We start from the raw sequence: 15,268 nt of genomic DNA on the forward strand, positions 1-15,268 counted from the left end.
ACATCTTTACTGCATAGTTTGCAAACGAGTTTAATCCCTTGTTTGTGGTGCAACGCGGTTGAACGTGGTTCGTGGAGCTTCCTCTGGTGTTGTAAGTGTGGACGTTGTTCACTTTTTGGAAGTATGTTGACAGGTACTTGGGTGTCTTTGTGGTGTAGCGTATCTTGAAGACTAGGCCCAGTGCAAGCTGCTGCACTCTGTCAACTACTCGTAGCCAATCAAGGCTCAAAAAATGAGCAGCGGTTAGATGTGTCCTAGGGTTGAGGCCTAGCAGAAGCCTAACCAGTTTATTTTGGGCTGTCTGGAGTCTTGTTTTATGGGCCTTTGTGGTTCTATAGTACCATGATGTTACGGCATAGTCGAAGTGACATTGAATGAGAGCTCCTGATAGGGTCCTCAGTGTGTTTTTACTGACAAGTGAGGATATCCTGTACAAGAATCTAGTTTTATGGTTAACTTTTTTGATTACTTTTGCTGCCATTTTATCTCCGGAAAGATTTGCCTCTAAGATGGAGCCCAGGTATGTAATATCCTCTTTTCTTGTGATATTAATGTTACCCACTTTTATTTTAAAATTTTCAGCCTTTCTGAGTTTAGATGGGGATCCGTATAGGATGGTTTCAGTTTTACCTAGGTGTATTGATAGTTTATTGTCAGCTAGCCAGATGCAGATTCTACTCAGTTCAGTGCTTAGCGCTTTTTCCACCTGCAATATGTCCCTGTCAGAGACCAGCAGAGCCGAGTCATCCGCGAACAGGAACAAATTGCAATTACATGCTGATGACATGTCATTCACATATATTAGGAACAGTAAAGGTCCCAATATGCTTCCTTGTGGAACGCCGCAGGTCACTGGGAGGGGGGGGGACAGTGTTCCGTTCACACTAACCACCTGTTCCCTCCCCTCTAAGTAGGATTGCATCCAGCTCACCGATGTTCTATCGAACCCAATTGCTTTCAGTTTATCTAACAATATGTGGTGATCTACTGTGTCGAAGGCCTTCTGGAGGTCCAGCATGACCATGCCGCAGTACTTGCCCGAGTCCACCTCATGGTTGATGTGGTCGTTCAAATAGAGAAGGCATGTGTCAGTGGAATGGGATGTTCTGAATCCTGATTGAAATTCATACATCAGATTTTTTTCGGTAAGGTACCTATCGACCTGTTCATAAACTATTTTTTCCATAAGTTTCGAGATGGAATTAAGAATAGAAACAGGTCGGTAGTTGCCTGGGTCTAATTTGCTTCCTTTTTTATACAGTGGGGTTACCCTTGCTATTTTAAAGTCAAGGGGGACGTGTCCCTGTTTGATGGAGAGGTTTATTATGTGGGTGATGATTGGGGTAATGGAGGCAGCTGAGTCTTTTAGAAATCTGGCTGGAATATTGTCATGGCCCGTGGCCTTTTCTGAGTGTAGAGCGCCTAGCTTTTTAAACACCTCATCGTTTGACACCATGGAGAGTTTAAAATCATCATTGCGTACACCCAGTTTATTGTAGAACGCACGGATGTGCTCTACACCATAACGCCCTGAGTGGGGTGGTAGATTGTTAACTAATTTAGTGGCTATGGTTGTAAAGAAAGTGTTTAAGCACTTAGCCACATCCAGCTTGTCTGTAAGGAGAGAATCACCAGATTTTATGCTGATGTTTGTAGACCTGGTTTTGAGTTTTTGACTGCAACCTAGTTGGCTATTAAGTAGCTTCCAAAGGTCACGTGGTTTGTTTAAGTTTTCTTCGATTTTGTTATCGATATATATATATATATATGTAGTATATATGTAGGCTATACGGCTATGATGCGCATACATATCCTTATATATATATAATAGGGTTATATATATTTCGAAAGTACATGAGATTGAAACACGAGCATTTCTACTATAGAACAATAGTAATCAATACAACACATAATAGCAATAATATAAACTACATTATAAAACAAGAATACACCATTGTACATGGATGGTCTCCAAACAGAATCACGCATCTCATAAGTATTTTCCTGCATCCTTCTCAAAATACTTCTAACTTGTGTATTTCTACTTTAGGATGTAATAATAGCGATTCTACTGTAATTTATTTTCCACAAGTAAATCAGTCTCCTTAGAGACCGTCAAAAATTGCCAATGCCGACTATATTTCAAGTCGTCACGGCGGGGTATTGGGTAAAGTTTTCAACTAGCAATAATCGCGCCTCGGATAAACCTCATAGGCTACGATACTGCCACTGCGCAAAGCTGACCTGAGACCAGAGAAACCTGGGTACCTGACCGACAAGATAGAAGTCCCAATGACGGTTCGACATATCGTCCTAAAACTATGTTGTCCTCAACTGTATATATGTAGGCTATATACGGCTATGCGCATACATATCCTTATATATATATAATAGGGTTATATATATTTCGAAAGTACATGAGATTGAAACACGAGTATTTCTACTATAGAACAATAGTAATCAATACAACACATAATAGCAATAATATAAACTACATTATAAAACAAGAATACACCATTATACAATCCAAGGGCCTAGAACAAAGATAAAGAAAATAACGAAATAATCTAAGAATTACTGTAAGATTTAAACAAGTAAATACATATAAATATATAGGCCTAGATGAAAACAATGTTGATGAATAAAGTCACCCGCGGTACTCTAGTCTAGAGAGTCAAGACTTTACAGAGAGCCCAATCTGAGAGTCAATCCTCTGAGATTCATAGAAGAGGAAAAATATTGAAACCTCTAAAGACCACTGAGAAACATGAGAAAGATATTTTATTACAGATGGTTATGATAAAGCATCACTCTTATGGGGACCTCTACTCAAGAGAGGAGTACATCACCTGCTCTCAAACAATTTGGCCATGTGCTCATCTGCACCCATCCAGACCTTCATTCCCAGTACAGTCTTTGTTGGAGAGTTGATTGCTGGATGGAGCCTTTGCTCTGTAGGAGGTAGTTCTTTGTGGAAAGGGTCTTTGACTTTGTGTAATGGTTACTTCCTTTCCTATGGATAGCCACTATGGTGGCGGAGAAGGAAGACACAGTCTTTGACTTTGTGTCATGGTTATTCCATTCCAATGGATAGCCACTATGGTGGCGGAGCAAACATTTCTGACTCTCCATATCCTAAAAAATAAACCAAGGTCCACAGAAGTTGTTTTCCAGACCAAATTCACTCCCTCAATCTTGGGTTTTGGTTTGATAGTATGTTTGGTGTTGGGGCCAGTGCTGAGCTGTGTGAGCTTGAGTCATGTTTGCTTGGAGAAAACCTACGCCCAACGTGCGGCTCAAACCCACGAGTCCAGAGTCTGCTTGAGACCAAGGAGAACTGGAATAAGGATCCTGGCTTACCTAATTGGTAAGGCATTGAATTTATCCTCACTGGTATTAACAAGGGCAAGAACCAATCGGTGACCTTCTTTTTGACTTTGGCCGACAATGCGAAGCACGCAAGAGAACAAACCATGCATCCGTCATGAAGTAAGCAAATAGAGGCGCTGCTGGGATTCGAACCCAGGGTCTCCTGTTTACAAGACAGGTGCTTTCACCAGCTAAGCCACAGCACCGGCTGCACATGAACAAAGGGTTTCAAAGCAGTGTTTTTCATTACATCAGAGCAGATTCCACATAAAAGGATACGAAGGCTTCCATCCCTTCAGGGAGACCATGCACAATCAAGGACCGCTATTCTGTGGATTCAGCTGAAATGACAGAACGCATGGCTTGAATGCGTGCGTACCTTCCACCAGTTGGATGGTGGTCAGGTGTTTGCAGCGACTGAGAGTTGGCCGAATTTTCAAGAGAGATCTGAGGTTGATGGCACTTTACAGAGACATGTTTACTTGGAGAAAACTTACGCCCAACGTGGGTCTCGAACGCACGACTCCAGAGTCTCCTTGAGACCAAGGAATACTGGAATGAGGCTCTTGTGGCGCAATCGGTTAGCGCGCGGTACTTATACGACAGTATGCAGCAGAGCAATGCCGAGGTTGTGAGTTCGAGCCTCACCTGGAGCACAGCATTTTGTTGAACGTCTACATTTTGAGAAAAGCACCCTCTCATGGGCCTTGACAGATTATTCATACTGACTTCGGATCAGTAAAAGTACATAGTATTGTACCTCATGTTATTTAAGCCTAACTGTCGTAAAAATGTATGCATTGTCCTGCATACTCATCTTCCAACAAAATAGCTTGCAGTATGAACGTTGATTCACAATCCTGGTCAGTTTACATTGTCTGCGAACCTCATCGGTAAGGCATTGAATTGATCTTCACTGGTATTAACAAGGGCAATGACCGTCTTTGGCCGACAATGTGAAGAACGCAAGTGAGCAAACCATGCAGCAGTCATGAAATAGGCAAACAGAGGCGCTGCTGGGATTCGAACCCAGGGTCTCCTGTTTACAAGACAGGTGCTTTCACCAGCTAAGCCACAGCACCGGCTGCACATGAACAAAGGGTTTCAAAGCAGTGTTTTTCATTACATCAGAGCAGATTCCACATAAAAGGATACGAAGGCTTCCATCCCTTCAGGGAGACCATGCACAATCAAGGACCGCTATTCTGTGGATTCAGCTGAAATGACAGAACGCATGGCTTGAATGCGTGCGTACCTTCCACCAGTTGGATGGTGGTCAGGTGTTTGCAGCGACTGAGAGTTGGCCGAATTTTCAAGAGAGATCTGAGGTTGATGGCACTTTACAGAGACATGTTTACTTGGAGAAAACTTACGCCCAACGTGGGTCTCGAACGCACGACTCCAGAGTCTCCTTGAGACCAAGGAATACTGGAATGAGGCTCTTGTGGCGCAATCGGTTAGCGCGCGGTACTTATACGACAGTATGCAGCAGAGCAATGCCGAGATTGTGAGTTCGAGCCTCACCTGGAGCAAAGCTTTTTGTTGAACGTCTACATTTTGAGAGAAGGACCCTCTCATGGGCCTTGACAGATTATTCATACTGACGTCTGATCACTAAAAGTACATAGTATTGTACCTCATGTTATTTAAGCCTAACTGTCGAAAAAATGTATACATTGTCCTGCATACTCATCTTCCAACAAAATAGCTTGCAGTATGAACGTTGATTCACAATCCTGGTCAGTTTACATTGTCTGCGAACCTCATTGGTAAGGCATTGAATTGATCTTCACTGGTATTAACAAGGGCAATGACCGTCTTTGGCCGACAATGTGAAGAACGCAAGTGAGCAAACCATGCAGCAGTCATGAAATAGGCAAACAGAGGCGCTGCTGGGATTCGAACCCAGGGTCTCCTGTTTACAAGACAGGTGCTTTCACCAGCTAAGCCACAGCACCGGCTGCACATGAACAAAGGGTTTCAAAGCAGTGTTTTTCATTACATCAGAGCAGATTCCACATAAAAGGATACGAAGGCTTCCATCCCTTCAGGGAGACCATGCACAATCAAGGACCGCTATTCTGTGGATTCAGCTGAAATGACAGAACGCATGGCTTGAATGCGTGCGTACCTTCCACCAGTTGGATGGTGGTCAGGTGTTTGCAGCGACTGAGAGTTGGCCGAATTTTCAAGAGAGATCTGAGGTTGATGGCACTTTACAGACTCATGTTTACTTGGAGAAAACTTACGCCCAACGTGGGTCTCGAACGCACAACTCCAGAGTCTCCTTGAGACCAAGGAATACTGGAATGAGGCTCTTGTGGCGCAATCGGTTAGCGCGCGGTACTTATACGACAGTATGCAGCAGAGCAATGCCGAGGTTGTGAGTTCGAGCCTCACCTGGAGCACAGCATTTTGTTGAACGTCTACATTTTGAGAAAAGCACCCTCTCATGGGCCTTGACAGATTATTCATACTGACTTCGGATCAGTAAAAGTACATAGTATTGTACCTCATGTTATTTAAGCCTAACTGTCGTAAAAATGTATGCATTGTCCTGCATACTCATCTTCCAACAAAATAGCTTGCAGTATGAACGTTGATTCACAATCCTGGTCAGTTTACATTGTCTGCGAACCTCATCGGTAAGGCATTGAATTGATCTTCACTGGTATTAACAAGGGCAATGACCGTCTTTGGCCGACAATGTGAAGAACGCAAGTGAGCAAACCATGCAGCAGTCATGAAATAGGCAAACAGAGGCGCTGCTGGGATTCGAACCCAGGGTCTCCTGTTTACAAGACAGGTGCTTTCACCAGCTAATAGTAAGGGAAACATATGAAAATCTGCGAAGTAAATCGTTACCAAAAACATTCTTTACCAATGTGTTTCTAAAGGTGTGTAATAACGTGTACTAAAAGGTTGAAATTCAACTCCTGTGGGAAACCTCATAAAAAAACTGCTCAAAGTTGGGGTACCGATAACCAATTTTCGAAAATTCGAAAATGCTTAAATTGGACTTGAGTAACTTTTTAGCGGTCAAACTAGGCATTTTTCATGATTCTGAGTTGATTGCAAGCATCTTTTTGTCACCAAGACCACTTCCTGGTAGAGAAACTGCCACGCCCTTTTTACCATTTACATATACATTTATTTAAATTAGCTGCATAATACTCAGAGTGGAGGTGGTAGTGGGGGTGGTAGTGGAGGTGGTAGGTAGTGGGGGTGGTAGTGGAGGTGGTAGGTAGTGGAGGTGGTAGTGGAGGTGGTAGTAGAGGTGGTAGTGAAGGTGGTAGTAGAGGTGGTAGTAGAGATGGTAGTGGAGGTGGTAGTGGAGGTGGTAGTGGAGGTGGTAGTAGAGGTGGTAGTAGAGGTGGTAGTGGAGGTGGTAGTGGAGGTGGTAGTGGGGGTGGTAGTGGGGGTGGTAGTGGAGGTGGTAGTGGAGGTGGTAGTGGAGGTGGTAGTGGAGGTGGTAGTGGAGATGGTAGGTAGTGGAGGTGGTAGTGGAGGTGGTAGTGGAGATGGTAGGTAGTGGAGGTGGTAGTGGAGGTGGTAGTAGAGGTGGTAGTGGAGATGGTAAGTAGTGGAGGTGGTAGTGGAGGTGGTAGTAGAGGTGGTAGTGGAGGTGGTAGTGGGGGTGGTAGTGGAGGTGGTAGGTAGTGGAGGTGGTAGTGGAGGTGGTAGTGGGGGTGGTAGTGGAGGTGGTAGTGGAGGTGATAGGTAGTGGAGGTGGTAGTGGAGGTGGTAGTAGAGGTGGTAGGTAGTAGAGGTGGTAGTGGAGGTGGTAGTGGAGGTGGTAGTAGAGGTGGTAGTGGAGGTGGTAGTGGGGGTGGTAGTAGAGGTGGTAGTAGAGGTGGTAGTGGGGGTGGTAGTGGGGGTGGTAGTGGAGGTGGTAGTGGAGGTGGTAGTAGAGGTGGTAGTGGAGGTGGTAGTGGAGGTGGTAGTAGAGGTGGTAGTAGAGGTGGTAGTGGAGGTGGTAGTGGAGGTGGTAGTAGAGGTGGTAGTGGAGGTGGTAGTGGAGATGGTAGGTAGTGGAGGTGGTAGTGGAGGTGGTAGTGGGGGTGGTAGTGGAGGTGGTAGTGGAGGTGGTAGTGGAGGTGGTAGTGGGGGTGGTAGTGGAGGTGGTAGTAGAGGTGGTAGTGGAGGTGGTAGTGGAGGTGGTAGTGGGGGTGGTAGTGGAGGTGGTAGTAGAGGTGGTAGTGGAGGTGGTAGTAGAGGTGGTAGTGGGGGTGGTAGTGGAGGTGGTAGTGGAGGTGGTAGTGGAGGTGGTAGTGGAGATGGTAGGTAGTGGAGGTGGTAGTGGAGGTGGTAGTAGAGGTGGAGGTGGAGATGGTAGGTAGTAGAGGTGGTAGTAGAGGTGGTAGTAGAGGTGGTAGTAGAGGTGGTAGTGGAGGTGGTAGTGGAGGTGGTAGGTAGTGGGGGTGGTAGTGGAGGTGGTAGTGGAGGTGGTAGTAGAGGTGGTAGTAGAGGTGGTAGTGGAGGTGGTAGTGGAGGTGGAGGTGGTAGTGGAGATGGTAGGTAGTAGAGGTGGTAGTGGGGGTGGTAGTAGAGGTGGTAGTGGAGGTGGTAGTAGAGGTGGTAGTGGAGGTGGTAGTGGAGGTGTTAGGTAGTAGAGGTGGTAGTGGAGGTGGTAGTAGAGGTGGTAGTGGAGGTGGTAGTGGAGGTGGTAGGTAGTGGAGGTGGTAGTGGGGGTGGTAGGTAGTGGAGGTGGTAGTGGAGGTGGTAGTGGGGGTGGTAGTGGAGGTGGTAGTGGAGGTGGTAGTAGAGGTGGTAGTGGAGGTGGTAGTAGAGGTGGTAGTGGAGGTGGTAGTGGGGGTGGTAGTGGAGGTGGTAGTGGAGGTGGTAGTGGAGGTGGTAGTGGAGATGGTAGTGGGGGTGGTAGTGGAGGTGGCAGGTAGTGGAGGTGGTAGTGGAGGTGGTAGTAGAGGTGGTAGTGGAGGTGGAGGTGGTAGAGGTGGTAGTGGAGGTGGTAGTGGAGGTGGTAGTGGAGGTGGTAGTGGGGGTGGTAGGTAGTGGGGGTGGTAGTGGAGGTGGTAGTAGAGGTGGTAGTAGAGGTGGTAGTGGAGGTGGAGGTGGTAGAGGTGGTAGTGGAGGTGGTAGTGGAGGTGGTAGTGGAGGTGGTAGTGGGGGTGGTAGTGGGGGTGGTAGTGGAGGTGGTAGTAGAGGTGGTAGTGGAGGTGGTAGTGGGGGTTGGTAGTGGAGGTGGTAGTAGAGGTGGTAGTGGAGGTGGTAGTGGAGGTGGTAGTGGAGGTGGTAGTGGAGGTGGTAGTGGAGGTGGTAGTAGAGGTGGTAGTGGAGGTGGAGGTGGTAGAGGTGGTAGTGGAGGTGGTAGTGGAGGTGGTAGTGGGGGTGGTAGTGGGGGTGGTAGTGGAGGTGGTAGGTAGTGGGGGTGGTAGTGGAGGTGGTAGTAGAGGTGGTAGTAGAGGTGGTAGTGGAGGTGGAGGTGGTAGAGGTGGTAGTGGAGGTGGTAGTGGAGGTGGTAGTGGAGGTGGTAGTGGGGGTGGTAGTGGGGGTGGTAGTGGAGGTGGTAGTAGAGGTGGTAGTGGAGGTGGTAGTAGAGGTGGTAGTGGGGGTGGTAGTGGAGGTGGTAGTAGAGGTGGTAGTGGAGGTGGTAGTGGAGGTGGTAGTGGAGGTGGTAGTGGAGGTGGTAGTGGAGGTGGTAGTAGAGGTGGTAGTGGAGGTGGTAGTGGAGGTGGTAGTGGAGGTGGTAGTAGAGGTGGTAGTAGAGGTGGTAGTGGAGGTGGTAGTGGAGGTGGTAGTGGAGGTGGTAGTAGAGGTGGTAGTGGGGGTGGTAGTGGAGGTGGTAGTGGAGGTGGTAGTGGAGGTGGTAGTGGAGGTGGTAGTGGAGGTGGTAGTGGAGGTGGTAGTGGAGGTGGTAGTGGAGGTGGTAGTGGAGGTGGTAGTAGAGGTGGTAGTAGAGGTGGTAGTGGGGGTGGTAGTGGAGGTGGTAGTAGAGGTGGAAGCATTGAATACACTTTGAGCAGTTTTTTATGAGGTTTCCCACAGGAGTTGAATTTCAACCTTTTAGGACATATTATTACACACCTTTAGAAACACATTGGTGAAGACATTTCTTGGTAACGATTTACTTCGCAGATTGGTCAAATATCTGGTAAAATGCCCTTACTATAAGCCACAGCACCGGCTGCACATGAACAAAGGGTTTCAAAGCAGTGTTTTTCATTACATCAGAGCAGATTCCACATAAAAGGATACGAAGGCTTCCATCCCTTCAGGGAGACCATGCACAATCAAGGACCGCTATTCTGTGGATTCAGCTGAAATGACAGAACGCATGGCTTGAATGCGTGCGTACCTTCCACCAGTTGGATGGTGGTCAGGTGTTTGCAGCGACTGAGAGTTGGCCGAATTTTCAAGAGAGATCTGAGGTTGATGGCACTTTACAGAGACATGTTTACTTGGAGAAAACTTACGCCCAACGTGGGTCTCGAACGCACGACTCCAGAGTCTCCTTGAGACCAAGGAATACTGGAATGAGGCTCTTGTGGCGCAATCGGTTAGCGCGCGGTACTTATACGACAGTATGCAGCAGAGCAATCCCGAGGTTGTGAGTTCGAGCCTCACCTGGAGCAAAGCTTTTTGTTGAACGTCTACATTTTGAGAGAAGGACCCTCTCATGGGCCTTGACAGATTATTCATACTGACGTCTGATCACTAAAAGTACATAGTATTGTACCTCATGTTATTTAAGCCTAACTGTCGAAAAAATGTATACATTGTCCTGCATACTCATCTTCCAACAAAATAGCTTGCAGTATGAACGTTGATTCACAATCCTGGTCAGTTTACATTGTCTGCAAACCTCATTGGTAAGGCATTGAATTGATCTTCACTGGTATTAACAAGGGCAATGACCGTCTTTGGCCGACAATGTGAAGAACGCAAGTGAGCAAACCATGCAGCAGTCATGAAATAGGCAAACAGAGGCGCTGTTGGGATTTAAACCCAGGGTCTCCTGTTTACAAGACAGGTGCTTTCACCAGCTAAGCCACAGCACCGGCTGCACATGAACAAAGGGTTTCAAAGCAGTGTTTTTCATTACATCAGAGCAGATTCCACATAAAAGGATACGAAGGCTTCCATCCCTTCAGGGAGACCATGCACAATCAAGGACCGCTATTCTGTGGATTCAGCTGAAATGACAGAACGCATGGCTTGAATGCGTGCGTACCTTCCACCAGTTGGATGGTGGTCAGGTGTTTGCAGCGACTGAGAGTTGGCCGAATTTTCAAGAGAGATCTGAGGTTGATGGCACTTTACAGACTCATGTTTACTTGGAGAAAACTTACGCCCAACGTGGGTCTCGAACGCACGACTCCAGAGTCTCCTTGAGACCAAGGAATACTGGAATGAGGCTCTTGTGGCGCAATCGGTTAGCGCGCGGTACTTATACGACAGTATGCAGCAGAGCAATGCCGAGGTTGTGAGTTCGAGCCTCACCTGGAGCACAGCATTTTGTTGAACGTCTACATTTTGAGAAAAGCACCCTCTCATGGGCCTTGACAGATTATTCATACTGACTTCGGATCAGTAAAAGTACATAGTATTGTACCTCATGTTATTTAAGCCTAACTGTCGTAAAAATGTATGCATTGTCCTGCATACTCATCTTCCAACAAAATAGCTTGCAGTATGAACGTTGATTCACAATCCTGGTCAGTTTACATTGTCTGCGAACCTCATCGGTAAGGCATTGAATTGATCTTCACTGGTATTAACAAGGGCAATGACCGTCTTTGGCCGACAATGTGAAGAACGCAAGTGAGCAAACCATGCAGCAGTCATGAAGTAGGCAAACAGAGGCGCTGCTGGGATTCGAACCCAGGGTCTCCTGTTTACAAGACAGGTGCTTTCACCAGCTAAGCCACAGCACCGGCTGCACATGAACAAAGGGTTTCAAAGCAGTGTTTTTCATTACATCAGAGCAGATTCCACATAAAAGGATACGAAGGCTTCCATCCCTTCAGGGAGACCATGCACAATCAAGGACCGCTATTCTGTGGATTCAGCTGAAATGACAGAACGCATGGCTTGAATGCGTGCGTACCTTCCACCAGTTGGATGGTGGTCAGGTGTTTGCAGCGACTGAGAGTTGGCCGAATTTTCAAGAGAGATCTGAGGTTGATGGCACTTTACAGAGACATGTTTACTTGGAGAAAACTTACGCCCAACGTGGGTCTCGAACGCACGACTCCAGAGTCTCCTTGAGACCAAGGAATACTGGAATGAGGCTCTTGTGGCGCAATCGGTTAGCGCGCGGTACTTATACGACAGTATGCAGCAGAGCAATGCCGAGGTTGTGAGTTCGAGCCTCACCTGGAGCAAAGCTTTTTGTTGAACGTCTACATTTTGAGAGAAGGACCCTCTCATGGGCCTTGACAGATTATTCATACTGACGTCTGATCACTAAAAGTACATAGTATTGTACCTCATGTTATTTAAGCCTAACTGTCGAAAAAATGTATACATTGTCCTGCATACTCATCTTCCAACAAAATAGCTTGCAGTATGAACGTTGATTCACAATCCTGGTCAGTTTACATTGTCTGCGAACCTCATCGGTAAGGCATTGAATTGATCCTCACTGATATTAACAAGGGCAAGAACAAGGACGGTGACCGTCTTTGGCCGACAATGTGAAGAACGCAAGTGAGCAAACCATGCAGCAGTCATGAAGTAGGCAAACAGAGGCACTGCTGGGATTTGAACCCAGGGTCTCCTGTTTACAAGACAGGTGCTTTCACCTGCTAAGCCAGAGCGCCGGCTGTAACCTTTCTGTGAACCTCATCGGAAAGGCATTAAATTAATCCTTACTGGTATTAACAAGGGCAAGAACCAATTGGTGACCGTCTTTTTGACTTTGGCCGACGATGCAAAGTACGCAAGAGAACAAACCATGCATCCGTCATGAAGTAAGCAAATAGAGGCGCTGCTGGGATTTGAACCCAGGGTCTCCTGTTTACAAGACAGGTGCTTTCACCAGCTAAGCCACAGCGCCGGCTGTTGCTCTTCTGCGAACCTCATCGGTAAGGCATTAAATTGATCCTTACTAGTATTAGGGCAAGAACTTTTTGTTGAACGTCTACATTTTGAGAAAAGGACCCTCTCATGGGCCTTGACAGATTATTCATACTGACTTCTGATCAGTAAAAGTACATAGTATTGTACCTCATGTTATTTAAGCCTAACTGTCGTAAAAATTTATGCATTGTCCTGCATACTCATCTTCCAACAAAATAGCTTGCAGTATGAAGGTTGATTCACGGTCCTGGTCAGTTTACATTGTCTGCGAACCTCATCGGTAAGGCATTGAATTGATCCTCACTGGTATTAACAAGGGCAAGAACAAGGACGGTGACCGTCTTTGGCCGACAATGTGAAGAACGCAAGTGAGCAAACCATGCAGCAGTCATGAAGTAGGCAAACAGAGGCGCTGCTGGGATTTAAACCCAGGGTCTCCTGTTTACAAGACAGGTGCTTTCACCTGCTAAGCCAGAGCGCCGGCTGTAACTTTTCTGTGAACCTCATCGGAAAGGCATTAAATTAATCCTTACTGGATACATTGTCCTGCATACTCATCTTCCAACAAAATAGCTTGCAGTATGAAGGTTGATCCACGGTCCTGGTCAGTTTACATTGTCTGCGAACCTCATCGGTAAGGCATTGAATTGATCCTCACTGGTATTAAGTAAAATGTTGTTCACTTATGTTAAATACCTGAAAAATGTGCAACTCTGACAACAGTTGGAAAACTCTGTTCTGTTTGTTTGCGACAAAGTATGCATACATTGGATAGATATAGCTTGACAGTGCTTCACGCATTGACGCATAGTGTGTTGTTTTACTGAACTTCAACTACCTGTCTATGTAATTATTATCATTATTTTTTTATGCTATATATAAAGCACGTTGAATTGCCCCTGTTGTATGAAATATGCTATACAAATAAACTTGCCTTGCCTAGTATTGCTGAAATAAGAAATCCCCCGCTTGTCCTGCCTATGTCAGGTCTGTTGTCCCAGCTGTCAGTACACAGTAGGCATGGGAGAGTGTGTGTGTCACCCTACCTCGCCGTCCAGCAGAGGGACAGCTCTACCTCTTCCAAGATCAAGGTGGATCTGGACAGCAGCACAGGTAAGAGAGCTCAGGTGTTTATTTGTTTATTTGTTTATTTAAAAGGATCCCCATTAGCTTATGCCGTAGCAGTTTGCTAATCTTCCTGGGGTCCACATATAATCAACAGACAAACACCTAATACATTAATACAACATATAATACATTAAAGGGACAATGCGTGACCCTCCGCGACATCCAGTGGTGAAAACAAGACAAACAGATCCGACAGCAATCAAACATGATATTTGTATTAATTTGCGTATAATGCAATGCACAAAAGCATTTTCCTGGCCTTAAAATGAGCGCATGTCTTCGTGGAGGCCGCCATGTTGAATTAATTGTAAATCAATGGAACATTAGCTTCACCCCTGGATGTCACACTCAGTCCCTTCAAACATAGGCCTACAGATGAATGCCATATTCGATTCCAGTCAAATCCTCCAACCTCATCCCCACCACAAGATGTCGCCAAAACTCACACACTATCCCCCCGATACAGTAGTAAATACAACAAAATAAACTAAAATAAATAAAAATTTACAAAAAGGGCAAATATTATTAATCCATTAAAATATAAAGACCTATAAAGACATGATCCTAACGCAATCATCTCTTCTATGAAAAAAGGAATCAACCAAAATAAACAAAGTAAAATAAAACAGCTACCTGTCATCAGCCATTTAATAGGTGCCTCTTCAGTCTCTTTTTGAATAACCTTTTACTTTTTTCTTGGCGGATATCAAGAGGTAATTCATTCCAAATTGTACTAGCTCTATAAAGCACTGTTCTTTTCAAAAAATGTGTTCTTGGGTGGGCTTTCATAATGTCACCATTGGTGTGAAGAAATACGAAGGAATAAGAATCCTGCTCAGAGTGAAGTTCCTGCTCCTAAATGGAAATGTATTGTCTGCATCATAGACAGACAATGGCAGCAAGTGACTGCCCATCTCTCCCCCCCTCTCTCTCCCCCTCCCACCCCCTGCCCCTCTACTAACTCTCTCACTCCCGCCCCCCCCCCCTCTCTCCAGGTGTTGCAGTGATGAGGATGCAGTCACCCCCTGTCAACAGTTTGAGTCTATAGACTTCCTGACGGAGTTCAGCATCAGCCTGGAGAAACTGGAGATGGACAAGAGCTGTAGAGGCCTCATTATCACCTCGGTCAGCGCACACGCACACACACACACACACACACGCACACGCACACACACACCACACACACACACACACACACACACACACACTCATTCCACATCCCTCTTACTCATAGTTGTCCACCCAACCCCCAGCAAGGCCACCACCCACACTACAGTCCTTGACGTGTGTGTGTCTGTGTCTGTGTCTGTGTCTGTGTCTGTCTGTGTGTCTGTCTGTGTGTCTGTCTGTGTGGGGTCATACAGACCCTTCCTAAGGTATACTCTGCCGGTCTGGACATCATGGAGATGTATGGGAAGAGTCCGGAAAGTTGTGGAGTGTTCTGGAGGGCTGTCCAGGAGATGTGGCTCAAACCCTACGGTTCCAACATGGTTACCATAGCAGTAGTAGAGGCTGTTAGACCAAAATATAGCGCGTTGACTTCAGTTCATGCAACAAATGTCCCCTTTGGCATGCAAGTACCTTAGGGCAGAGGTTCCCAAACTTTTTTTAACCAAGGCACCCCTGAAGCTTTCCCCCTTCTCCAAGGCACCCCAACTCTACGAAGATTTAAAAAATGCCTCGGAGCTTAAACTAAAAACAATACACGATTAATTGGTTTGAAAATGTG

The sequence above is a fragment of the Nansenia antarctica genome, assembly GCF_963989245.1.
Source record: "Nansenia antarctica genome assembly, chromosome: 8".
NCBI classification, from domain to species: Eukaryota; Metazoa; Chordata; class Actinopteri; order Argentiniformes; family Microstomatidae; genus Nansenia; species Nansenia antarctica.